This window comes from Oncorhynchus gorbuscha, linkage group LG18 (assembly GCF_021184085.1).
Source record: "Oncorhynchus gorbuscha isolate QuinsamMale2020 ecotype Even-year linkage group LG18, OgorEven_v1.0, whole genome shotgun sequence".
NCBI lineage: Eukaryota > Metazoa > Chordata > Actinopteri > Salmoniformes > Salmonidae > Oncorhynchus > Oncorhynchus gorbuscha.
The window spans coordinates 1,494,083-1,522,021 of NC_060190.1; the positions used below are offsets into that span (position 1 = coordinate 1,494,083).

A 27,939-nucleotide genomic window follows, 5' to 3' on the forward strand; every position below is an offset into this window, starting at 1 on the left:
TGACTGGACAGCAGAACACCCAGAGGAACAGAATGAGAGTACAGTTCTAGAGAACACCAGCTAGAGTTCTACATTCTAGGAGGATTCCAGCCACCAGCCAGTAGTGTCCAGGATCCAGACATGACATCATGCCATGGATTTAATATCCCCTGGTGTCTAACTTTAACAAGACATGTACCTCCAATGCAGCCATAGTATTACTATCTCTCTTTTATCTGGTGGAAATGGGTTTCTGAGTCCTACTCAAACCAAGCATGAGACTGAGACCAGGATTCAATCCCAGCGCTTTATCAGCTATGTGCCATTTTAAAGGTCATTCCTGATTGAACTGATTTATCATACAGTCATTGTGAATGCAGTCTTATTATCATATTATATTATTCAGTAGCCTATTGAATCCCAGCCTGAATATTCAGTAGCCTATAGCAGGGTTAGGATAAGGACTGAATATTCAGTAGCCTATAGCAGGGTTAGGATAAGGACTGAATATTCAGTAGCCTATAGCAGGGTTAGGATAAGGACTGAATATTCAGTAGCCTATAGCAGGGTCAGGATAAGGACTGAATATTCAGTAGCCTATAGCAGGGTCAGGATAAGGACTGAATATTCAGTAGCCTATAGCAGGGTCAGGATAAGGACTGAATATTCAGTAGCCTATAACAGGGTCAGGATAAGGACTGAATATTCAGTACAGACAGACAGACAGACAGACAGACAGACAGACAGACAGATAGATAGATAGATAGATAGATAGATAGATAGATAGATAGATAGATAGATATCATGCCATGGATAGATAGAGAGGCTGTTGAACAAAAATGTTTCATGAGCTGAAATAACAGATTCCAGAAATGTTCATTAGCGGGGGAGTATTTCTGTTTGTAGTAAAGCCCTTTTGCCTGGGGGGGGAGGGAGAGAGAGAGAGAGAGGTACTCCACGGTAGGGTAGGGTGGGGTGCTCCTGCATTTGGTCACGTTGTTGGACTCTTCAGAGTGGTACCAGTGGTGTTGCTAGGGGTGTTTCTACGGGCCTCCAGCCTCAGTTTGATTGGTCGTTTTGGCATCACCAGACCCTGGTTGTCCATCTCCAGAGGGATCTATAGAGAATAACAGACCATGTAAAACCAGGTGCTAACCATGTTAAACAGGTGCTAACCATGTTAAACCAGGTGCTGACCATGTTAAAACAGGTGCTGACCATGTTAAAACAGGTGCTGACCATGTTAAACAGGTGCTAACCATGTTAAAACAGGTGGTGACCATGTTAAACCAGGTGCTAACCATGTTAAACCAGGTGCTGACCATGTTAAACCAGGTGCTAACCATGTTAAACAGGTGCTAACCATGTTAAACCAGGTGCTGACCATGTTAAACCAGGTGCTGACCATGTTAAACAGGTATACAAAATGTTTTTAGACCCTATCATAGCACTGAGACGGCACTTGTGAAGGTGGTAAATTACATTTTAATGGCATCGAACTGAGGCTCTGCATCTGTCCTCATGCTCCTAGACCTTAGTGCTGCTTTTGATACCATCGATCACCACATTCTTTTGGAGAGATTGGAAACCCAAATTGGTCTACACGGACATGTTCTGGCCTGGTTTAGGTCTTATCTGTCGGAAAGATATCAGTTTGTCTCTGTGAATGGTTTGTCCTCTGACAAAACAATTGTAAATTTCGGTGTTCCTCAAGGTTCCGTTTTATGACCACTATTGTTTTCACTATATATTTTACCTCTAGGGGATGTTATTCGAAAACATAATGTTAACTTTCACTGCTATGCGGATGACACACAGCTGTACATTTCAATGAAACATGGTGAAGCCCCAAAATTGCCCTTGCTAGAAGCATGTGTTTCAGACATAAGGAAGTGGATGGCTGCAAACTTTCTACTTTTAAACTCGGACAAAACAGAGATGCTTGTTCTAGGTCCCAAGAAACAAAGAGATCTTCTGTTGAATCTGACAATTAATCTTAATGGTTGTACAGTCATCTCAAATAAAACTGTGAAGGACCTCGGCGTTACTCTGGACCCTGATCTCTCTTTTGAAGAACATATCAAGACCATTTCAAGGACAGTTTTTTTCCATCTACGTAACATTGCAAAAATCAGAAACTTTCTGTCCAAAAATGATGCAGAAAAATTAATCCATGCTTTTGTCACTTCTAGGTTAGACTACTGCAATGCTCTACTTTCCGGCTACCCGGATAAAGCACTAAATAAACTTCAGTTGGTGCTAAATACGGCTGCTAGAATCCTGACTAGAACCAAAAAATTTGATCATATTACTCCAGTGCTAGCCTCTCTACACTGGCTTCCTGTCAAAGCAAGGGCTGATTTCAAGGTTTTACTTCTAACCTACAAAGCATTACATGGGCTTGCTCCAACCTATCTCTCTGATTTGGTCCTGCCGTACATACCTACAGGTAAGCTATGGTCACAAGACGCAGGCCTCCTAATTGTCCCTAGAATTTCTAAGCAAACAGCTGGAGGCAGAGCTTTCTCCTATAGAGCTCCATTTTTATGGAACGGTCTGCCTACCCATGTCAGAGATGCAAACTCGGTCTCAACCTTTAAGTCTTTACTGAAGACTCATCTCTTCAGTGGGTCATATGATTGAGTGTAGTCTGGCCCAGGAGTGGGAAGGTGAACGGAAAGGCTCTGGAGCAACAAACCGCCCTTGCTCTCTGCCGGTCCGGTTCCCCTCTCCACTGGGATTCTCTGCCTCTAACCCTATTACAGGGGCTGAGTCACTGGCTTACTGGGGCTCTCTGATGCCGTCCGTGGAAGGGGTGCGTCACCTGAGTGGGTTGATTCACTGATGTGGTCATCCTGTCCCCCCTTGGGTTGTGCCATGGCGGAGATCTTTGTGGACTATACTCAGCCTTGTCTCAGGATAGTAGGTTGGTGGTTGAAGATATCCCTCTAGTGGTGTGGGGGCTGTGCTTTGGCAAAGTGGGTGGGGTTATATCCTTCCTGTTTGGCCCTGTCCGGGGTGTCCTCGGATGGGGCCACAGTGTCTCCTGACCCCTCCTGTCTCAGCCTCCAGTATTTATGCTGCAGTAGTTTATGTGTTGGGGGGCTAGGGTCAGTTTGTTATATCTGGAGTACTTCTCCTGTCCTATTCGGTGTCCTGTGTGAATCTAAGTGTGCGTTCTCTAATTCTCTCCTTCTCTCTTTCTCTCTCTCGGAGGACCTGAGCCCTAGGACCATGCCCCAGGACTACCTGACATAATGACTCCTTGCTGTCCCCAGTCCACCTGGCCGTGCTGCTGCTCCAGTTTCAACTGACCTGAGGCCTAGGACCATGCCCCAGGACTACCTGACATGATGACTCCTTGCTGTCCCCAGTCCACCTGGCCGTGCTGCTGCTCCAGTTTCAACTGTTCTGCCTTATTATTATTATTCGACCATGCTGGTCATTTATGAACATTTTAACATCTTGGCCATGTTCTGTTATAATCTCCACCCAGCACAGCCAGTAGAGGACTGGCCACCCCACATAGCCTGGTTCCTCTCTAGGTTTCTGTTACGGAGTCTAGTTGATAGGTAATCGACTAGCCGGACTGATCCCCGGACTCCAGCGGTAGCCATTCGTACAATGCACAAACAAGGCCTAACATTGCTGTCAGAAGAGGGATCGTTTCAGTGCTTGGTTCAGATGCTTTGGGTCGATGCAGACCCTCAGCTTCTCTGTTTTTTTCACTATGACCATATTGCTGATCCAGTCAGTTGGTTCAGTCACAGATGTCATGTGGCCATCGGCCTCATACTTGTCCAGCTGGGCCATCACAGCCACTTTCATTGCAATGGGCACATTGCGAGGAGCACACTGGACTGGAGTGATGCTCTCATCCACTTCAAAGTGTACCTCCCCAGGCACAGATTCAACGGGCATGTTGAATACATCGTCATATCTGCTAAGTAGTTGTTCTTTGGACAGGGGTCCATGCTGGACATGATCCACAATGTGCAGGTCATTTGGTACAGTGAACTGCATCAGTCCCAGGCGTTTGCATGTAGAGCCTGAGAGGAGAAGATGTTGACTGGTTTTTACAATCTCAAAATCCAGCTTGTGTTTGCGTCCCCGAATAACACATTCGGTCTCAAAGGTGCCCATAGAGCTCATTAGCTCTCCTGAGTAGAGCTTTAGTCTAGTATCGCTGGGCAATAGATGTGTGTCAGGTGCCAGATTGATTTTGTCTTTGTAGCTCATTACGTTGCATGGAGCACCAGAATCCAGTTGACATTGTTGTTGCTTGTTGTGTAATCGTAGTGTCACAAACCATTTCTTCCCTCTTGAGTGTACAGCCCCAATGGATTCATGCATGTAAATGCCACTTTCACTTTTCAGCTCTGAACATTGAATGACATCATCAACACAGTGAATCTTGCCCTCACTCACCCTTCTTTTGCTTTTGAGACACACTTTTGCAAAATTATTATTAGTTCCACAAGCTCTGCATGGTTTTCCGTAGGCAGGGCAGTGCTCTTTGCCACGTGTGTGTGTGTGTATTCCCACAGTATCTACGGGGCTCTCTGTGTTCACCGTTCGTGGTGAATTGCTCTGCCTCGATTGGTTTAGTCTGAATGTCTGCCTAGCAACAGCGTGAACGGTATCAACGCCGGGAGCGTGGGGTTTCCATTGCTCTCATTCTCATGTCAGTGACTTCAGCAGTGCGGCACATTTCAATGGCAGTTACTAATGTTAAGTCTCTCTCTCTCAGTAGACGCCGGCGTGTATCCTCATTTGCAATTCCCAGCACTATTTTGTATATATTTGTTCTTAAATAATTAAATTGAAATTAAAAAAGTAAGATGACAACTGAAGTAAAAAATATTATTATTATTATTATTATTATTATTATTATTATTATTATTATTATATATATTATAAATGTAATGCTTTTCTATTGTTATGACCTGACTGTTAAGAATGTAATGTTATGCCTTTATGTTTGCACTTTCTATTGAAAAGGATGATGTTACGGAGTCTAGTTGATAGGTAATCGACTAGCCGGACTGTTCCCCGGACTCCAGCGGTAGCCATTTGTACAATGAACAAAACAAGGCTATTGAACCTAACATTGGTGTCTGTCGTTATTCCGTTATCTAACATATCATACTGAAACAGTTTCTTCCTAGGTTTTGGCCTTTCTAGGAAGTTTTTCCTAGCCACCGTGCTTCTACACCTGCATTGCTTGCTGTTTGGGGTTTTAGGCTGGGTTTCTGTACAGCAATTTGAGATATCAGCTGATGTACGAAGGGCTATATAAATACATTTGATTTGATTTGCTAACCATGTTAAAACAGGTGCTGACCATGTAAAAACAGGTGGTGACCATGTTAAACATGTGGTGACCATGTTAAAACAGGTGTTGGCCATGTTAAAACAGGTGGTGACCATGTTAAAACAGGTGGTGACCATGTTAAAACAGGTGGTGACCATGTTAAAACAGGTGGTGACCATGTTAAAACAGGTCCATGTTAAAACAGGTGGTGACCATGTTAAAACAGGTGGTGACCATGTAAAAACAGGTGGTGACCATGTTAAAACAGGTGGTGACCATATTAAAACAGGTGGTGACCATGTTAAAACAGGTGGTGACCATGTAAAAAAACAGGTGGTGACCATGTTAAAACAGGTGGTGACCATGATAAAACAGGTGGTGACCATGTAAAAACAGGTGGTGACCATGTTAAAACAGGTGGTGACCATGTTAAACAGGTGGTGACCATGTTAAAACAGGTGGTGACCATGTTAAAACAGGTAGTGACCATGTTAAAACAGGTAGTGACCATGTTAAAACAGGTCCATGTTAAAACAGGTGGTGACCATGTTAAACAGGTGGTGACCATGTTAAAACAGGTGGTGACCATGTTAAAACACGTGGTGACCATGTTAAAACAGGTGGTGACCATGTTAAAACAGGTGGTGACCATGTTAAAACAGGTGCTGACCATGTTAAAACAGGTGGTGACCATGTTAAAACAGGTCCATGTTAAAACAGGTGGTGACCATGTTAAACAGGTGGTGACCATGTTAAAACAGGTGGTGACCATGTTAAAACAGGTGGTGACCATGTTAAAACAGGTGGTGACCATGTTAAAACAGGTGGTGACCATGTTAAAACAGGTCCATGTTAAAACAGGTGGTGACCATGTTAAACAGGTGGTGACCATGTTAAAACAGGTGGTGACCATGTTAAAACAGGTGGTGACCATGTTAAAACAGGTGGTGACCATGTTAAAACAGGTGGTGACCATGTTAAAACAGGTCCATGTTAAAACAGGTGGTGACCATGTTAAACAGGTGGTGACCATGTTAAAATAGGTGGTGACCATGTTAAAACAGGTGGTGACCATGTTAAAACAGGTCCATGTTAAAACAGGTGGTGACCATGTTAAAACAGGTGGTGACCATGTTAAACAGGTGGTGACCATGTTAAAACAGGTGGTGACCATGTTAAAACAGGTGGTGACCATGTTAAAACAGGTGGTGACCATGTTAAAACAGGTGGTGACCATGTTAAAACAGGTGCTGACCATGTTAAAACAGATACTGATGTTTGATGATGTCATATTCTGTGTGCTCAGGTGAGCGTCTCACCACGGTCTCGTCGCAGACGGAGAAAGTGAAGCTCTGGAGGATCTCGACCATGGCCAGTTTGATCATGATCAGGGCGAAGCGCATCCCGATACAGTTCCTGGGCCCCACCCCAAACGGCATATACGTGTTCGGATCAATAGGCTCCTTGTTCTCCTTACTGAACCTGGACAGGGGGAGGGCAGACACATTACACATCGTATTGTAGTTGATTTGTGGTTGTGGTTCAGACACATTAAACATGGTGTTGTAGTTGTTTTGTGTTTGTGATATTGTTGTACTGTGGTTGTATTAAGGTTGTGTTATGGTTGGATTGTGGTTACGGTGCGGTCCAGTACCTCTCTGGTTTGAACTCCTCAGGGTCAGACCAGATCTCTGGGTCACGGTGGAGGGTCCACGTGGGAACCAGGACAACGCAGTCTTTGGGGATGACGATGCCATTGATCTCCACTGTCTTCTTGGCGACCCTCTCCAGTCGCGGGGAGATGGGGTACAGTCTCAGAGACTCGTTCAACACACAGTCCAAATAGTCCATCTGCATCAGAGCTTCGTACTGGATTGGAGCCTGCACCGTGGTTACATACACATCAGTACCTCACCCCATCTGACACCGTGGTTACACACACATCAGTACCTCACCCCATCTGACACCGTGGTTACATACACATCAGTACCTCACCCCATCTGACACCGTGGTTACATACACATCAGTACCTCACCCCATCTGACACCGGGGATACACACACATCAGTACCTCACCCCATCTGACACCGGGGTTACATACACATCAGTACCTCACCCCATCTGACACCGTGGTTACATACACATCAGTACCTCACCCCATCTGACACCGTGGTTACATACACATCAGTACCTCACCCCATCTGACACCGGGGTTACATACACATCAGTACCTCACCCCATCTGACACCGGGGTTACATACACATCAGTACCTCACCCCATCTGACACCGGGGTTACATACACATCAGTACCTCACCCCATCTGACACCGGGGTTACACACACATCAGTACCTCACCCCATCTGACACCGGGGATACACACACATCAGTACCTCACCCCATCTGACACCGTGGTTACATACACATCAGTACCTCACCCCATCTGACACCGGGGTTACATACACATCAGTACCTCACCCCATCTGACACCGTGGTTACATACACATCATTACCTCACCCCATCTGACACCGTGGTTACATACAAATCAGTACCTCACCTCATCTGACACCGGGGTTACACACACATCAGTACCTCACCCCATCTGACACCGGGGATACACACACATCAGTACCTCACCCCATCTGACACCGGGGTTACACACACATCAGTACCTCACCCCATCTGACACCGGGGTTACACACACATCAGTACCTCAACACATCTGACACCGGGGTTACACACACATCAGTACCTCAACACATCTGACACCGGGGTTACACACACATCAGTACCTCACCCCATCTGACACCGGGGTTACACACACATCAGTACCTCACCTCATCTGGCACCGTGGTTACACACACATCACTAGCTCACCCCATCTGACACCTGGGTTACACACACATCAGTACCTCACCCCATCTGACACCGGGGATACACACACATCAGTACCTCACCCCATCTGACACCGGGGTTACACACACATCAGTACCTCACCCCATCTGACACCGGGGATACACACACATCAGTACCTCACCCCATCTGACACCTGGGTTACACACACATCAGTACCTCACCCCATCTGACACCGGGGATACACACACATCAGTACCTCACCCCATCTGACACCTGGGTTACACACACATCAGTACCTCACCCCATCTGACACCGGGGTTACACACACATCAGTACCTCACCCCATCTGGCACCCGCACAGTATCTATCTCCTCCTGCAGTTTGGTCAAGGTGTGGGGGTTACCTTGTTGGGGAACACAGTATCTATCTCCTCCTGCAGTTTGGTCAAGGAGTGGGGGTTACCTTGTTGGGGAACACAGTATCTATCTCCTCCTGCAGTTTGGTCATGGTGTGGAGGTTACCTTGTTGGGGAACACAGTATCTATCTCCTCCTGCAGTTTGGTTATGGTGTGGAGGTTACTTTGTTGGGGAAAACAGTATCTATCTCCTCCTGCAGTTTGGACATGGTGTGGGGGTTACCTTGTTGGGGAAAACAGTATCTATCTCCTCCTGCAGTTTGGTCATGACCTGGGGTTGGTTGCCAGGTTATAGGCCAGGAAACTCATAGTACTGCTGCTGGTCTCGTAGCCGGCGAAGATGAAGATCATGGCTTGAGACAAGATCTCATGATCAGTCAGTCCTGTGGAGAGAGAGAGAGAGAGAGAGAGAGAGAGAGAGAGAGAGAGAGAGAGAGAGAGAGGAGAGAGAGAAGAATGAGAGGGAACAAGATAATAGTTTCTAACAGTAGTTTACAGGCGTGTGTTTGTAACAGGTGTGTATTTGTAGCAGCAGTTAAAAGGTGTGTGTTTGTAACAATAGCATAAAGGTGTGTGTTTGTAACAGTAGTTTACATGTGTGTGTTTGTAACAGATGTGTGTTTGTAACAGTAGTTTACAGGTGTGTCTTTGTAACAGTAGTTTCCAGGTGTGTGTTTGTAACAGTAGTTTCCAGGTGTGTGTTTGTAACAGGTGTGTGGTTGTAACAGTAGTTTACAGGTGTGTGTTTGTAACAGTAGTTTACAGGTGTGTCTTTGTAAAAGTTGTTCCCAGGTGTGTGTTTGCAACAGGTGTGTTTGTAACAGTAGTTTCCAGGTGTGTGTTTGTAACAGGTGTGTGTTTCTAACAGTAGTTTCCAGGTGTGTGTTTGTAACAGTAGTTTACAGGTTTGTGCTTGTAACAGTAGATTACAGGTGTGTGTTTGTAACAATAGATTACAGGTGTGTGTTTGTAACAGTAGGTTACAGGTGTGTGTTTGTAACAGGTGTGTGTTTGTAACAGTAGTTTACAGGTGTGTGTTTGTAACAGGTGTGTGTTTGTAACAGTAGTTTACAGGTGTGTGTTTGTAACAGGTGTGTGTTTGTAACAGTAGGTTACAGGTGTGTGTTTGTAACAGTAGTTTCCAGGTGTGTGTTTGTAACAGTAGATAACAGGTGTGTGTTTGTAACAGTAGTTAGCAGGTGTGTGTTTGTAACACTAGTTTACAGGTGTGTGTTTTTTAACAGGAGTTTAAGGGTGTGTGTTTGTAACAGTAGTTTACAGGTGTGTGTTTGTAACAGTAGTTAACAGGTGAGTGTTTGTAACACTAGTTTACAGGTGTGTGTTTTTTAACAGGAGTTTACAGGTGTGTGTTTGTAACACTAGTTTACAGGTGTGTGTTTGTAACAGTAGTTAACAGGTGTGTGTTTGTAACAGTAGTTTACAGGTGTGTGTTTGTAACACTAGTTTACAGGTGTGTGTTTGTAACAGTAGTTTACAGGTGTGTGTTTTTTAACAGGAGTTTACAGGTGTGTGTTTGTAACAGTAGTTTACAGGTGTGTGTTTGTAACAGGTGTGTGTTTGTAACAGTAGATTACAGGTGTGTGTTTGTAACACTAGTTTACAGGTGTGTGTTTGTAACAGGTGTGTGTTTGTAACAGTATATTACAGGTGTGTGTTTGTAACAGGTGTGTGTTTGTAACAGTAGATTACAGGTGAGTGTTTGTAACAGTAGTTTACAGGTGTGTGTTTGTAACAGTAGTTTACAGGTGTGTGTTTGTAACAGTAGTTTACAGGTGTGTGTTTGTAACAGTAGATTACAGGTGTGTGTTTGTAACAGTAGTTACAGGTGTGTGTTTGTAACAGATGTGTGTTTGTAACAGTAGATTACAGGTGTGTGTTTGTAACAGTAGTTTACAGGTGTGTGTTTGTAACAGTAGTTTACAGGTATGTGTTTGTAACAGTAGTTTACAGGTGTGTGTTTGTAACAGTAGTTTACAGGTGTGTGTTTGTAACAGGTGTGTGTTTGTAACAGTAGTTTACAGGTGTGTGTTTGTAACAGTAGTTTACAGGTGTGTGTTTGTAACAGGTGTGTGTTTGTAACAGTAGTTTACAGGTGTGTGTTTGTAACAGTAGTTTACAGGTGTGTGTTTGTAACAGGTGTGTGTTTGTAACAGTAGTTTACAGGTGTGTGTTTGTAACAGTAGTTTACAGGTGTGTGTTTGTAACAGGTGTGTGTTTGTAACAGTAGATTACAGGTGTGTGTTTGTAACAGTAGTTTACAGGTGTGTGTTTGTAACAGTAGTTTACAGGTGTGTGTTTGTAACAGGTGTGTGTTTGTAACAGTAGTTTCCAGGTGTGTGTTTATAACAGTAGTTTCCAGGTGTGTGTTTGTAACAGTAGATTACAGGTGTGTGTTTGTAACAGTAGATTACAGGTGTGTGTTTGTAACAGTAGTTTACAGGTGTGTGTTTGTAACAGTAGTTTACAGGTGTGTGTTTGTAACAGTAGTTTACAGGTGTGTGTTTGTAACAGTAGTTTACAGGTGTGTGTTTGTAACAGTAGTTTACAGGTGTGTGTTTGTAACAGTAGTTTACAGGTGTGTGTTTGTAACAGTAGTTTACAGGTGTGTGTTTGTAACAGTAGATTACAGGTGTGTGTTTGTAACAGGTGTGTGTTTGTAACAGTAGTTTACAGGTGTGTGTTTGTAACAGTAGTTTACAGGTGTGTTTTTGTAACAGTAGTATACAGGTGTGTGTTTGTAACAGGTGTGTGTTTGTAACAGTAGTTTACAGGTGTGTGTTTGTAACAGTAGTTTACAGGTGTGTGTTTGTAACAGTAGATTACAGGTGTGTGTTTGTAACAGTAGTTAACAGGTGTGTGTTTGTAACAGTAGTTTACAGGTGTGTGTTTGTAACAGTAGTTTACAGGTGTGTGTTTGTAACAGTAGTTTACAGGTGTGTGTTTGTAACAGTAGTTTACAGGTGTGTGTTTGTAACAGTAGTTTACAGGTGTGTGTTTATAACAGTAGTTTACAGGTGTGTGTTTGTAACAGTAGTTTACAGGTGTGTGTTTGTAACAGTAGTTTACAGGTGTGTGTTTGTAACAGTAGTTTACAGGTGTGTGTTTGTAACAGTAGTTTACAGGTGTGTGTTTGTAACAGTAGTTTACAGGTGTGTGTTTGTAACAGTAGTTTACAGGTGTGTGTTTGTAACAGTAGTTTACAGGTGTGTGTTTGTAACAGTAGGTTACAGGTGTGTGTTTGTAACAGTAGGTTACAGGTGTGTGTTTGTAACAGGTGTGTGTTTGTAACAGTAGTTTACAGGTGTGTGTTTGTAACAGTGTTTACAGGTGTGTGTTTGTAACAGTAGATTACAGGTGTGTGTTTGTAACAGTAGTTTACAGGTGTTTGTTTGTAACAGTAGTTTACAGGTGTGTGTTTGTAACAGTAGTTTACAGGTGTGTGTTTGTAACAGTAGTTTACAGGTGTGTGTTTGTAACAGGTTTACAGGTGTGTTTTGTAACAGTAGTTACAGGTGTGTGTTTGTAACAGTAGTTTACAGGTGTGTGTTTGTAACAGTAGTTTACAGGTATGTGTTTGTAACAGTAGTTTACAGGTGTGTGTTTGTAACAGTAGTTTGCAGGTGTGTGTTTGTAACAGTAGGTTACAGGTGTGTGTTTGTAACAGGTAGGTTTGTAACAGTAGTTTGGTGTTGTAACAGTAGGATACAGGTGTGTGTTTGTAACAGGTGTGTGTTTGTAACAGTAGATTACAGGTGTGTGTTTGTAACAGGTTACAGGTGTGTTTGCAACAGTAGATTACAGGTGTTTGTTTGTAACAGTAGTTTACAGGTGTGTGTTTGTAACAGTAGTTTACAGGTGTGTGTTTGTAACAGTAGTTTACAGGTGTGTGTTTGTAACAGGTGTGTGTTTGTAACAGTAGATTACAGGTGTGTGTTTGTAACAGTAGTTTACAGGTGTGTGTTTGTAACAGTAGTTTACAGGTGTGTGTTTGTAACAGTAGTTTACAGGTGTGTGTTTGTAACAGTAGTTTACAGGTGTGTGTTTGTAACAGGTGTGTGTTTGTAACAGTAGTTTACAGGTGTGTGTTTGTAACAGTAGTTTACAGGTGTGTGTTTGTAACAGGTTACAGGTGTGTTTGTAACAGTAGATTACAGGTGTGTGTTTGTAACAGTAGTTTACAGGTGTGTGTTTGTAACAGGTTACAGGTGTGTTTGTAACAGTAGTTTGTGTTTGTAACAGGTGTGTGTTTGTAACAGTAGTTTACATGTGTGTGTTTGTAACAGGTTGTGTTTGCAACAGTAGATTACAGGTGTGTGTTTGTAACAGTAGTTTACAGGTGTGTGTTTGTAACAGTAGTTTACAGGTGTGTGTTTGTAACAGTAGTTTACAGGTGTGTTTGTAACAGGTGTGTGTTTGTAACAGTAGATTACAGGTGTGTGTTTGTAACAGGTGTGTGTTTGTAACAGTAGATTACAGGTGAGTGTTTGTAACAGTAGTTTACAGGTGTGTGTTTGTAACAGTAGTTTACAGGTGTGTGTTTGTAACAGAGTTTACAGGTATGTGTTTGTAACAGTAGTTTACAGGTGTGTGTTTGTAACAGTAGTTTACAGGTGTGTGTTTGTAACAGGTGTGTGTTTGTAACAGTAGTTTACAGGTGTGTGTTTGTAACAGTAGTTTACAGGTGTGTGTTTGTAACAGGTGTGTGTTTGTAACAGTAGTTTACAGGTGTGTGTTTGTAACAGTAGTTTGTGTGTTTGTAACAGGTTACAGGTGTGTTTTGTAACAGTAGTTTACAGGTGTGTGTTTGTAACAGTAGTTTACAGGTGTTTGTTTGTAACAGTTAGTGTTACAGGTGTGTGTTTGTAACAGTAGATTTACAGGTGTGTGTTTGTAACAGTAGTTTACAGGTGTGTGTTTGTAACAGTAGTTTACAGGTATGTGTTTGTAACAGGTGTGTATTTGTAACAGTAGTTTACAGGTGTGTGTTTGTAACAGTAGGTTGCAGGTGTGTGTTTGTAACAGTAGTTTACAGGTGTGTGTTTGTAACAGTAGTTTACAGGTGTGTGTTTGTAACAGGTGTGTGTTTGTAACAGTAGTTTACAGGTGTGTGTTTGTAACAGGTGTGTGTTTGTAACAGTAGATTACAGGTGTGTGTTTGTAACAGTAGTTTACAGGTGTTTGTTTGTAACAGTAGTTTACAGGTGTGTGTTTGTAACAGAGGTTTACAGGTATGTGTTTGTAACAGTAGTTTACAGGTGTGTGTTTGTAACAGTAGTTTACAGGTATGTGTTTGTAACAGGTGTGTGTTTGTAACAGTAGTTTACAGGTGTGTGTTTGTAACAGTAGTTTACAGGTGTGTGTTTGTAACAGGTGTGTGTTTGTAACAGTAGATTACAGGTGTGTGTTTGTAACAGTAGATTACAGGTGTGTGTTTGTAACAGGTGTGTGTTTGCAACAGTTTACAGGTGTGTGTTTGTAACAGTAGTTTACAGGTGTTTGTTTGTAACAGTAGTTTACAGGTGTGTGTTTGTAACAGAGGTTTACAGGTATGTGTTTGTAACAGTAGTTTACAGGTGTGTGTTTGTAACAGTAGTTTACAGGTGTGTGTTTGTAACAGGTGTGTGTTTGTAACAGTAGTTTACAGGTGTGTGTTTGTAACAGTAGTTTCCAGGTGTGTGTTTGTAACAGTAGGTTACAGGTGTGTGTTTGTAACAGTAGGTTGCAGGTGTGTGTTTGTAACAGTAGGTTACAGGTGTGTGTTTGTAACAGTAGGTTACAGGTGTGTGTTTGTAACAGTAGGTTACAGGTGTGTGTTTTTAAAGTTTACAGGTGTGTGTTTGTAACAGTAGATTACAGGTGTGTGTTTGTAACAGGTGTGTGTTTGCAACAGTAGATTACAGGTGAGTGTTTGTAACAGTAGTTTACAGGTGTGTGTTTGTAACAGGTGTGTGTTTGTAACAGTAGTTTCCAGGTGTGTGTTTCTAACAGTAGTTTCCAGGTGTGTGTTTGTAACAGTAGATTACAGGTGTGTGTTTGTAACAGTAGTTTACAGGTGTGTGTTTGTAACAGTAGTTTACAGGTGTGTGTTTGTAACAGGTGTGTGTTTGTAACAGTCGTTTACAGGTGTGTGTTTGTAACAGTAGTTTACAGGTGTGTGTTTGTAACAGGTGTGTGTTTGTAACAGTAGTTTACAGGTGTGTGTTTGTAGTTTCCAGGTGTGTAGGTTACAGGTGTGTGTTTGTAACAGTAGTTTACAGGTGTGTGTTTGTAACAGTAGTTTACAGGTATGTGTTTGTAACAGGTGTGTGTTTGTAACAGTAGTTTACAGGTGTGTGTTTGTAACAGTAGTTTACAGGTGTGTGTTTGTAACAGGTGTGTGTTTGTAACAGTAGATTACAGGTGTGTGTTTGTAACAGTAGTTTACAGGTGTGTGTTTGTAACAGTAGTTTACAGGTGTGTGTTTGTAACAGTAGTTTACAGGTATGTGTTTGTAACAGTGTGTGTTTGTAACAGTAGTTTACAGGTGTGTGTTTGTAACAGTAGTTTACAGGTGTGTGTTTGTAACAGGTGTGTTTGTAACAGTAGTACAGGTGTGTGTTTGTAACAGTAGTTTACAGGTGTGTGTTTGTAACAGTAGTTTACAGGTGTGTGTTTGTAGGTGTGTGTTTGTAACAGTAGTTTTTGTAACAGTTGTGTGTTTCTAACAGTAGTTTCCAGGTGTGTGTTTGTAACAGTAGATTACAGTTGTGTGTTTGTAACAGTAGTTTACAGGTGTGTGTTTGTAACAGTAGTTTACAGGTGTGTGTTTGTAACAGTAGTTTAACAGGTGTGTGTTTGTAACAGTAGATTACAGGTGTGTGTTTGTAACAGGTGTGTGTTTGTAACAGTACTTTACAGGTGTGTGTTTGTAACAGTAGTTTACAGGTGTGTTTTTGTAACAGTAGTATACAGGTGTGTGTTTGTAACAGGTGTGTGTTTGTAACAGTAGTTTACAGGTGTGTGTTTGTAGCAGTAGTTTACAGGTGTGTGTTTGTAACAGTAGATTACAGGTGTGTGTTTGTAACAGTATTTTACAGGTGTGTGTTTGTAACAGTAGTTTACAGGTGTGTGTTTGTAACAGTAGTTTACAGGTGTGTTTGTTACATTATTTTACAGGTGTGTGTTTGTAACAGTAGTTTACAGGTGTGTGTTTGTAACAGTAGTTTACAGGTGTGTGTTTGTAACAGTAGTTTACAGGTGTGTGTTTGTAACAGGGGTGTGTTTGTAACAGTAGTTTACAGGTGTGTGTTTGTAACAGTAGTTTCCAGGTGTGTGTTTGTAACAGTAGGTTACAGGTGTGTGTTTGTAACAGTAGGTTGCAGGTGTGTGTTTGTAACAGTAGGTTACAGGTGTGTGTTTGTAACAGTAGGTTACAGGTGTGTGTTTGTAACAGTAGGTTACAGGTGTGTGTTTGCAACAGGTGTGTGTTTGTAACAGTAGTTTACAGGTGTGTGTTTGTAACAGGTGTGTGTTTGTAACAGTAGTTTCAAGGTGTGTGTTTGTAACAGTAGGTTACAGGTGTGTGTTTGTAACAGGTGTGTGTTTGTAACAGTAGTTTCCAGGTGTGTGTTTGTAACAGTAGGTTACAGGTGTGTGTTTGTAACAGTAGGTTGCAGGTGTGTGTTTGTAACAGTAGGTTACATGTGTGTGTTTGTAACAGTAGGTTACAGGTGTGTGTTTGTAACAGGTGTGTGTTTGTAACAGTAGTTTACAGGTGTGTGTTTGTAACAGTAGTTTACAGGTGTGTGTTTGTAACAGTAGTTTACAGGTGTGTGTTTGTAACAGTAGTTTACAGGTGTGTGTTTGTAACAGGTGTGTGTTTGTAACAGTAGTTTACAGGTGTGTGTTTGTAACAGTAGATTACAGGTGTGTGTTTGTAACAGTAGATTACAGGTGTGTGTTTGTAACAGTAGATTACAGGTGTGTGTTTGTAACAGGTGTGTGTTTGTAACAGTAGTTTCCAGGTGTGTGTTTGTAACAGTAGATTACAGGTGTGTGTTTGTAACAGTAGATTACAGGTGTGTGTTTGTAACAGGTGTGTGTTTGTAACAGTAGTTTACAGGTGTGTGTTTGTAACAGTAGTTTACAGGTGTGTGTTTGTAACAGGTGTGTGTTTGTAACAGTAGTTTACAGGTGTGTGTTTGTAACAGTAGATTACAGGTGTGTGTTTGTAACAGTAGATTACAGGTGTGTGTTTGTAACAGGTGTGTGTTTGTAACAGTAGTTTCCAGGTGTGTGTTTGTAACAGTAGTTTCCAGGTGTGTGTTTGTAACAGTAGTTTCCAGGTGTGTGTTTGTAACAGTAGTTTCCAGGTGTGTGTTTGTAACAGTAGTTTACAGGTGTGTGTTTGTAACAGTAGTTTACAGGTGTGTGTTTGTAACAGTAGTTTCCAGGTGTGTGTTTGTAACAGTATTTTCCAGGTGTGTGTTTGTAACAGTAGTTTACAGGTGTGTGTTTGTAACAGTAGTTTACAGGTGTGTGTTTGTAACAGGTGTGTGTTTGTAACAGTAGTTTCCAGGTGTGTGTTTGTAACAGTAGTTTACAGGTGTGTGTTTGTAACAGCAGTTTCCAGGTGTGTGTTTGTAACAGTAGTTTACAGGTGTGTGTTTGTAACAGTAGTTTACAGGTGTGTGTTTGTAACAGTAGTTTACAGGTGTGTGTTTGTAACAGTAGTTTCCAGGTGTGTGTTTGTAACAGGTGTGTGTTTGTAACAGTAGTTTCCAGGTGTGTGTTTGTAACAGTAGTTTACAGGTGTGTGTTTGTAACAGCAGTTTCCAGGTGTGTGTTTGTAACAGTAGTTTACAGGTGTGTGTTTGTAACAGCAGTTTCCAGGTGTGTGTTTGTAACAGCAGTTTCCAGGTGTGTGTTTGTAACAGCAGTTTCCAGGTGTGTGTTTGTAACAGTAGTTTCCAGGTGTGTGTTTGTAACAGCAGTTTCCAGGTGTGTGTTTGTAACAGCAGTTTCCAGGTGTGTGTTTGTAACAGTAGTTTCCAGGTGTGTGTTTGTAACAGTAGTTTCCAGGTGTGTGTTTGTAACAGTAGTTTCCAGGTGTGTGTTTGTAACAGTAGTTTCCAGGTGTTTGTTCGGCAGGTACCTTTAGTCTGTTCCCCTCCTGTCTTTGTGTCGTTGCCTTTCTGAGAGTCGATCATCAGCTGTAAGAAATCCACCCGACTCTGGAAGCAGAAAGACATGAGGTCAAATCCGTCCAATCACATCCAACACAAACAGATTCTAATGGATCTGGTCCAATCACATCCAGCACAAACAGATTCTAATGGATCTGGTCCAATCACATCCAGCACAAACAGATTCTAATGGATCTGGTCCAATCACAACCAACACAAACCAATTCTAATGGATCTGGTCCAATCACAACCAACACAAACAGATTCTAATGGATCTGGTCCAATCACAACCAACACAAACAGATTCTAATGGATCTGCTCCAATCACAACCAACACAAACAGATTCTAATGGATCTGGTCCAATCACAACCAACACGATCAGATTCTAATGGATCTGGTCCAATCACAACCAACACAATCAGATTCTAATGGATCTGGTCCAATCACAACCAACACAATCAGATTCTAATGGATCTGGTCCAATCACAACCAACACAATCAGATTCTAATGGATCTGGTCCAATCACAACCAACACAATCAGATTCTAATGGATCTGGTCCAATCACAACCAACACAAACAGATTCTAATGGATCTGGTCCAATCACAACCAACACAAACAGATTCTAATGGATCTGGTCCAATCACAACCAACACAAACAGATTCTAATATGAATGTAGATATTTGGGTCCCAATAATAGTAAATAAATTCCAACATGATATCGATATGGACGTTTCATATTGATGTCCATCACTAGTTACATCACATAGTTCCATAGTTATATAAATAATAAATACATAATATTACAATACAAATATAAATGTACAGATGACAATATCAACATAATCAAATATAAATATAAAACATGTTTACAGTTGAGTTCCCAGAGTCACGTCCAGATTTGATCTTCGCCAGCGAGGCGTAAAAGAAGTCCAAAACCGCAGTCGGGAAGAAAGAAAACTTCATCTTCTCCAAGATCGGACCAGTGAAGGGAAACAAAACTGGAGAAGGAGAGGAGAGGAGGGGAGGAGGAGGGGAGGAGGGGAGGACAGGAGAGTAGATGAGGAGAGGAGAGGAGGACAGGAGAGGAGAAGAGGAGGAGGGGAGAGGAGAAGAGGAGGGGAGGGGAGGAGAAGAGGAGAGGAGGGGAGGAGGAGGGGAGGAGGGGAGGAGGGGAGGGGAGGGGAGGAGGAGGGGAGAGGAGAAGAGGAGGGGAGGGGAGGAGAAGAGGAGAGGAGGGGAGGAGGAGGGGGAGGAGGGGAGGAGGGGAGGGGAGGAGGAGGGGAGGAGGGGAGAGGAGATGAGGGGAGGAGTGGAGGACAGGAGAGGAGAAGAGGAGAGGAGCAGAGGGGAGAGGAGAGAAGGAGAGGAGTGGAGGACCAGAGAGGAGAAGAGGAGGGGAGTAGAGGTCGGGAGAGGAGAGGAGATGAGGAGAGGTGGAGAGGAAAGTTTTATAGAAAGGTAAACATCTTCATGTGATTAAAAATTACAACTTTGTGTCTGTGTGTGTATGTACATATACAGTCTCACAGATTAGTAGCAACAGTGGGTTGAACAGGTCAAACTTGAGCATCTTCTTGACGTTGGAGACAAAGGGGTCTGAAGGGTTGTTCAGAGAGTCAATGTCCACACTGAAAGCTGTGCTGGTGACCACGTCCATACTGTAGGGCCCAAAGAACCTGCAACACAACCACAATTACACACCACACAGCTTTTTTATTTTTATTTCACCTTTATATAACCAGGTAGGCTAGTTGAGAACAAGTTCTCATTTGCAACTGCGACCTGGCCAAGATAAAGCATAGCAGTGTGAACAGACAACACAGAGTTACACATGGAGTAAACAATTAACAAGTCAATAACACAGTAGAAAAAAAAGGGGAGTCTATATACAATGTGTGCAAAAGGCATGAGGAGGTAGGCGAATAATTACAATTTTGCAGATTAACACTGGAGTGATAAATGATCAGATGGTCATGTACAGGTAGAGATATTGGTGTGCAAAAAAGCAGAAAAGAAAATAAATAAAAACAGTATGGGAATGAGGTAGGTGAAAATGGGTGGGCTATTTACCAATAGACTATGTACAGCTGCAGCGATCGGTTAGCTGCTAAGATAGCTGATGTTTGAAGTTGGTGAGGGAGATGAAAGTCTCCAACTTCAGCGATTTTTGCAATTCGTTCCAGTCACAGGCAGCAGAGTACTGGAACGAAAAGCGGCCAAATGAGGTGTTGGCTTTAGGGATGATCAGTGAGATACACCTGCTGGAGCGCGTGCTACGGATGGGTGTTGCCATCGTGACCAGTGAACTGAGATAAGGCGGAGCTTTACCTAGCATGGACTTGTAGATGACCTGGAGCCAGTGGGTCTGGCGACGAATATGGCACTGTGATAAACTGCATCCAGTTTGCTGAGTAGAGTGTTGGAAGCAATTTTGTAGATGACATCGCCGAAGTCGAGGATCGGTAGGATAGTCAAGTTTTACTAGGGTAAGCTTGGCGGCGTGAGTGAAGGAGGCTTTGTTGCGGAATAGAAAGCCGACTCTTGATTTGATTTTCGATTGGAGATGTTTGATATGAGGCTGGAAGGAGAGTTTGCAGTCTTGCCAGACACCTAGGTACTTATAGATGTCCACATATTCAAGGTCGGAACCATCCAGGGTGGTGATGCTAGTCGGGCATGCGGGCGCAGGCAGCGATCGGTTGAAAAGCATGCATTTGGTTTTACTAGCGTTTAAGAGCAGTTGGAGGCCACGGAAGGAGTGTTGTATGGCATTGAAGCTCGTTTGGAGGTTAGTTAACACAGTGTCCAATGACGGGCCGAAAGTATATAGAATGGTGTCGTCAGCGTAGAGGTGGATCAGGGAATCACCTGCAGCAAGAGCAACATCATTGATATATACAGAGAAAAGAGTCGGGCCGAGAAATGAACCCTGTGGCACCCCCATAGAGACTGCCAGAGGACCGGACAGCATGCCGTCCGATTTGACACACTGAACTCTGTCTGCAAAGTAATTGGTGAACCAGGCAAGGCAGTCATCCGAAAAACCGAGGCTACTGAGTCTGCCGATAAGAATATGATGATTGACAGAGTCAAAAGCCTTGGCAAGGTCGATGAAGACGGCTGCACAGTACTGTCTTTTATCGATGGCGGTTACTGACCACACAACTACTGACCACACAACTACTGACCACAACCACAAAACTACTGACCACATAACCACCGACCACACAATCATCAACAACACAACTACTGACCACAACTACAAACCACACAACTACTAACCACAACTACAGACCACAACTGCCGACCACAACTACTGACCACACAACTACACAACTACTGACCGCAACTACTGACCACACAACTACTCACCACACAACTACTGCCAACAACTACTTGTCCACACAACTACTGACCACAACCACTGACCACACATCTACTGTCCACACAACTACTGACCACAACTAAATGAAATCAAATGTATTTGTCACATGCGCCGAATATTACAAATTACAACCTAACTGTGCTTACAAGCCCTTAAGTTAACCAAGAATGCAGTTCAAGAAGAGAGTTAAGAAAATATTTACTAAATAAACTGAAGTAAGAAATATGTAAACAGTTTGGGTGGCAATTTGATTAATTGTTCAGCAGTCTCATGGCTTGCGGCTACAACAGAGCCTGGACTCGAACCAGGATCTCAAGTGGCACAAGGTGAATAGCCAGAGGTTAGGAATCAGGACTCACTCCTTCACTTCGATGGTCTGGTCTTTATCTGCCTGCTTCTTCATTCCGTTCAGCAGGTTAGCAGAGTGCTGCTTCATGATACCAAACATCTAGAGGAGAGAGAAGTAGAGAGAGAGAGGTAGAGAGAGAAAGAGAGAGAGAGAGAGAGGGTGGAGGTAGAGAGGTAGAGAGAGAGGTAGAGAGGGAGAGAGGGTAGAGGTAGAGAGGTAGAGACAGAGAGAGAGAGAGAGAGGTATAGATAGAGAGGTGGAGAAAGAGGTAGAGAGAGAGGTAGAGAGGTAGAGAGAGAGATGGAAAGAATTAATAAAAAACAGAGCAAACTAGAATGCTATTTGGCCCTAAATAGAGACTACACAGTGGCAGAATACCTGACCACTGTGACTGCCCCAAACTTAAGGATGGCTTTGACTATGTACAGACTCAGTGAGCATAGCCTTGCTATTGAGAAAGGCCGTCGTAGGCAGACCTGGCTCTCAAGAGAAGTTTTAACTTCACTGGGGGGCAGTATTTTGACATCCGCATGCAAAGCGAGGCCAAAGTAGCCTTGCTATTGAGAAAGGCCGTCGTAGGCAGACCTGCCTCTCAAGAGAAGTCAGGCTATGTGCTCACTGCCCACAAAATGAGGTGGAAACTGAGCTGCACTTCCTAAGCTCCTGCACAATATATGACCATATTAGAGACACATATTTCCCTTAGATTACACAGATACACAAAGAATTTGAAAACAAGCCCGATTTTGATCTACTGTGTGAAATACCACAGTGTGCCATCACAGCAGCAAGATTTGAGACAGAGAGAGAGAGAGAGAGAGAGAGAGAGAGAGAGAGAGAGAGAGAGAGAGAGAGAGAGAGAGAGAGAGAGAGAGAGAGAGAGAGAGAGAGAGAGAGTGAATACTTTCCGAATGCACTGTATATACTGTTTCTAGTCAAGGCTAGCTATTGCTGTATATACATTTAAACTCAGTTTTTCACAATTCCTAACATTTAATCCAAGTAAAACATTCCCTGTCTTAAGTCAGTTAGGATCACCACTTCATTTTAAGAATGTGAAATGTCACAATAATAGTAAAAAAAAACTAGTTTTAACTTCACCGGGGGGCAGTATTTTGACATCCGCATGCAAAGCGAGGCCAAAGTAAACTGCCTGTTACTCAGGCACAGAAGCTAGGACAAGCATATAATTGGAAGATTTGGATAGAAAACACGCTAAAGTTTCCAAAACATAATGTCTGTGAGTATAAAATAACTGATATGGCCGGTGAAAACCAGAGAAATATCCATCCAGGATTTGTTTAATGTAATGACTGCTGGTTTGATGATTGTCTTGTGTTTGTTTGATTTGGTGCTGTCCTCAGATAATTGCATGGTTTGCTTTCGCCGTAAAGCCTTTTTTGAAATCTGACACAGTGGTTGGATTAACAAGAAGTTCATCTTTAAACCAATGTATAAAACTTGTATGTTTCAATTTCACTGGATGTTGATAATCTCTACCATCTCTATCTTCGTCTACCATCCAACGTTAAAGATAGGGCTGTCCACTGCCCCCTTTGGAGGAATTGCGTGCCCATAGTAAACAAAAAATACATCTGTCAAAAATTAATAATATATGAATATAATAATTATTATTGAATAGAAAACACTCTAAAGCTTCTAAAACCGTTTAAATTATGTCTGTATGTAAAGCAGAACTCTCAGGGCAGTCATTCTCCCAAACTCTCTCTTGTCATCATAAAAGTTGGCCCAACTTTGACGTCATCACTCCCACCCTTCCCAAGCACTTACAGACCTGGGAACAGTCTCTCGGTCTTCAGCGTGATGTCTGCTTTCAATGGGGCTTCTCATTGTGAGAATCTCGCGCTCACAAGAGTTTTGGCAGGCCGAAACCTTTCGGTCACGCGAAAAAACAGGTCACTCTCATGCGCGCTCTCCTCAGGTCCTGTCTTTTTTCCAAGATTGATTAAACGATGCATGTGTTTCTGTTCGTCCTCAGGATTGCTGTGTACCTTTATAGCTAAAGCTTGATTCTGAACATAGTTTGACAAGTTTAGTCGACATATAATATGTAATTTCGACGTTTTGGTGCGCATCCACTTGACTTTTGGCTGCATTTCAACCGAGATATGTCGTGTTTGATAACCGAAAGACACAGACTTCAAAACTAAACGCTGTTTTTGGTAAGTATAATTCCTTCCAGGTCTTCTGATGGAAGAACAGCAAAGGTAAGGGAATATTTATGTGGTAAATTTGGGTTTCTGTGGACTCCAAGATAGAGGAGCCATAATGCTAATTTCTGAGCGCCGTAACGTTAAAAATAAACTTCACTGGATGTTGGTCATCTCTACCATCTCTATCATCGTCTACCATCCAACGTCCCCCAGAGATGTTCATGACTCCAACCTAAGTGCATGTAAACTTCAAACTTCAACTGTATACAATTCTATCCATGTATTCTACAGATTTGCTATATATTCTATCAACATAATGTCCATAATGTCTATACATCACATCACATTAGTGGAGGCAGGTAACCTAGTGGTTAGGTCGTTGGACTAGTAACCGGAAGGTTGCTAGATCGAATCCCCGATCTGACAAGGTACAAATCAGTTGTTCCACTAAAAACAAGACAGTTAACCCACTGTTCCTACGCCGTCATTGTAAATAAGAATTTGTTCATAACTAACTTGCCATGTTAAATAAAGGTAAAATCAATAAAAAATATATGTACTTATATTTATAATTTTATACTCCAGACTTCGACATTGCTCATCCTAATATTTCTATGTTTCATAATTCCATTATTTTACTTTTAGACTTGTGTGTTTTGTTGTGTCTTGTTAGAAATTACTGCACTGTAGGAGCCAGGAACACAAACATTTCACTACACCCATAACTGCTAAATATGTGTTTGTGACTAATACAATTAGATTTGATTTAGGTTTGAGTTTATAACAAGAGATAATGAGTTTATAACAAGCTATAATGAGTTAATTAAGTGTTTATAACAAGAGATAATGAGTTTATAACAAGCTATAATGAGTTTATAGAGTTTATAACGAGCTATAATGAGTTTATAGAGTTTATAACGAGCTATAATGAGTTTATAGTGTTTATAACAATCTATAATGAGTTTATAGTGTTTATAACAATCTATATTGAGTGTATAGAGTTTATAACAAGCTATAATGAGTTTATAGAGGTTATAACAAGCTATAATGAGTTTATAGTGTTTATAACAATCTATAATGAGTTTCTAGAGTTTATAACAAGCTATATTGAGTTTATAGAGTTTATAACAAGCTATAATGAGTTTATAGAGGTTATAACAAGCTATAAAGAGTTTATAACAAGTTGATAAAACACAGAAAGGGAGAGATGGAGGGATGGTTCTACCTCTTTCAGTCGTCCAGAGGTAAAGGAAGGTGAGAGGACACTGCGGATCCGCCTCCATGTATCGTCCTCGGCAACGAACAACGAATCAAACATCTCGCCGTTCAGACGTAAGTTCTAAAACATGGAGGTCAGTTATAATGATAACACCTGTTAATTATATGATTGAATATTGATAACCGTATTTACATAATATTCACCCTACTTTAAAATGTATGAATAATGAATGCTACAAATAATGTATTAATAATATCAGTCACAATGTTAGGATTATTAGTATTCAGATTATTATTAGGGGGATATGTGTGTGTGTGTGTGTGTGTGCGCGTGCGTGCGTGTGTGTGTGTGTGTGTGTGTGTGTGTGTGTGTGTGTGTGTGTGTGTGTGTGTGTGTGTGTGTGTGTGTGTGTGTGTGTGTGTGTGTGTGTGTGTGTGTGTGTGTGTGTGTGTGTGTGTGTGTGTGTGTGTGTGTGTGTCTCACCCTGCGGTTGGTGAAGATGTTGTAACACTCTTTAATCAGGACGGTCTTGATCATGCTTTTGTCCATGATACACAGAATAGGCTGCCTCCCATCATAGATCCTTCACAGAGGAGAAACACACCTGGCTTTAACCACTATATATACACCTACATGTTACACAGAACAGACTGCCTCCCACCATAGATCCTTCACCAGAGGAGAAACACACCTGGCTTTAACCACTATATATACACACTTACATGGTACAGACTGCCTCCCACCATAGATCCTTCACCAGAGGAGAAACACACCTGGCTTTAACCACTATATATACACACCTACATGGTACACAGAACAGACTGCCTCTATATACACAAATACATGGTACACAGAACAGACTGCCTCCCATCATAGATCCTTCACAGAGGAGAAACACACCTGCAGCAGCCAACTAGTAACTGAATGTAATCAGATTACGGTACTGAGTTTGGGGTAATGTTGGACAGGTAAACTAGTAACTGAATGTAATCAGATTACTGAGTTTGGGGTAATGTTGGAAGGTAAACTAGTAACTGAATGTAATCAGATTACGGTACTGAGTTTGGGGTAATGTTGGACAGGTAAACTAGTAACTGAATGTAATCAGATTACAGGTAAACTGAACTGTTTGGGGAGTTTGGGGTAATGTTGGACAGGTAAACTAGTAACTGAATGGGTAAATCAGATTACAGTACTGAGTTTGGGGTAATGTTGGACAGGTAAACTAGTAACTGAATGTAATCAGATTACAGTACTGAGTTTGGGGTAATGTTGGACAGGTAAACTAGTAACTGAATGTAATCAGATTACGGTACTGAGTTTGGGGTAATGTTGGACAGGTAAACTAGTAACTGAATGTAATCAGATTACGGTACTGAGTTTGGGGTAATGTTGAACAGGTAAAATTAGTAACTGATTACATTTAGAAAGTAACCATGGAAACCGACACATTTAACTCTTATAAAACTCTTATAAAACTACATAGAAAACATTGTTCTGGTCGTGGTTGATATTATTACTATTTTTCATGGTCACATCAGCAGGTGATGAACTGAAAGGAAAATGCATAGTAATTGAAAGAGCATAGTACAGTTGTGAGTCATCCTAGTACGGTACAGTCAACTGAACTCACCCCCAGATTCTCCCGTACTTCTGAAAGCACTCTGTGTCAAAGTTAGTGAAGCCCTGCAGAGAGACAGAGAGAGAGAGAGAGAGAGATGGAGGAAGAGAGAGAGAGAGAGAGAGAGAGAGAGAGAGAGAGATGGAGGAAGAGAGAGAGAGAGAGAGAGAGAGAGAGAGAGAGAGAGAGAGAGAGAGATGGAGAGAGAGAGAGAGAGAGAGAGAGATGGAATGAGAGCGAGCGAGAAAAAAAAACATGCCCTAGGAGGTCACGTAGGTGTGTCCAACAGCTGAACAGAGAACACACCTGAAATAGGTGAGGGCTGAGGAGGGTTTGTTATTTTATATTCATGACATATCGTACCAGCCTTATGGGTCTGGGTTCATGACATATCGTACCAGCCTTATGGGTCTGGGTTCATGACATATCGTACCAGCCTTATGGGTCTGGGTTCATGACATATCGTACCAGCCTTATGGATCCTGGGATCATGACATATCGTACCAGCCTTACCCCAGGGTCAAGGAACACAACTTCTAAACTGATCAGGTCTCAAATGACCTTGTATTTATCTATTGTTAAAACAATCGTCTAGTCCTCTTTTTCCTTCTCAATGTATTGTTTTACATGGAGGGAAATAACACTGTTGTTTAAAAGATGAGAGATATGTTTATTCTGAATGGGTACTAACCTTTCTATACTCCATCATTGTGCCAAAGTAAGGTAGGGGTTTGGGACCAGGGATTCCCATCTTAGTGAATACACCATAGGGCCAGTACCCGTACCTACACACACACACACACACACACACACACACACACACACACACACACACACACACACACACACACACACACACACACACACACACACACACACACACACACACACACACACACACACACACACACACACACACACACACACGTTTACTATTAGTATGTTCTAGAGAACTATACAATATATATATATCTTATCTTGCATTGTTGGAAAAGGACCCCTAACTAAGCATTTCACTGTTAGTCTACACCGGTTAACTACGATAAATGTGACAAATAACATTTGACTTGATGTAAGTCCTTACACTACAATGAGGGTGATGAGGAGGGCCAGGAGGGTCCAGGTCTCAGCGGAGAAGTATGGCAGAAAACTCATCATCTTTCCTCCGGTTCGCCTCCCTGCTGCTTCCGAAAACAAAGGCTCCGTTTTCTCTCAGACTCGTTCAAGTTCACTTCTCCGATGGTCTGACAGATTTTGAGTTGAGTTTTTTTTCTGTCCGGTTCTAGTGTGGTTCTTCTGTGACACGGCAGATCTCGAATACCGACCGCTGCTCTTCTCCGTACTCTGTAATACCGACCGTTGCTCTTCTCCGTATTCTGTAATACCGACCGCTGCTCTTCTCCGTACTCTGTAATACCGACCGCTGCTCTTCTCTGTA

At 42.1% G+C, this 27,939-nt stretch overlaps 1 pseudogene; it reads right to left on the bottom strand.

The window, feature by feature from the left end:
- Nucleotides 1-706: 706 nt before the first annotated feature.
- On the bottom strand, nucleotides 707-27,939 carry LOC124002723 (annotated as a pseudogene).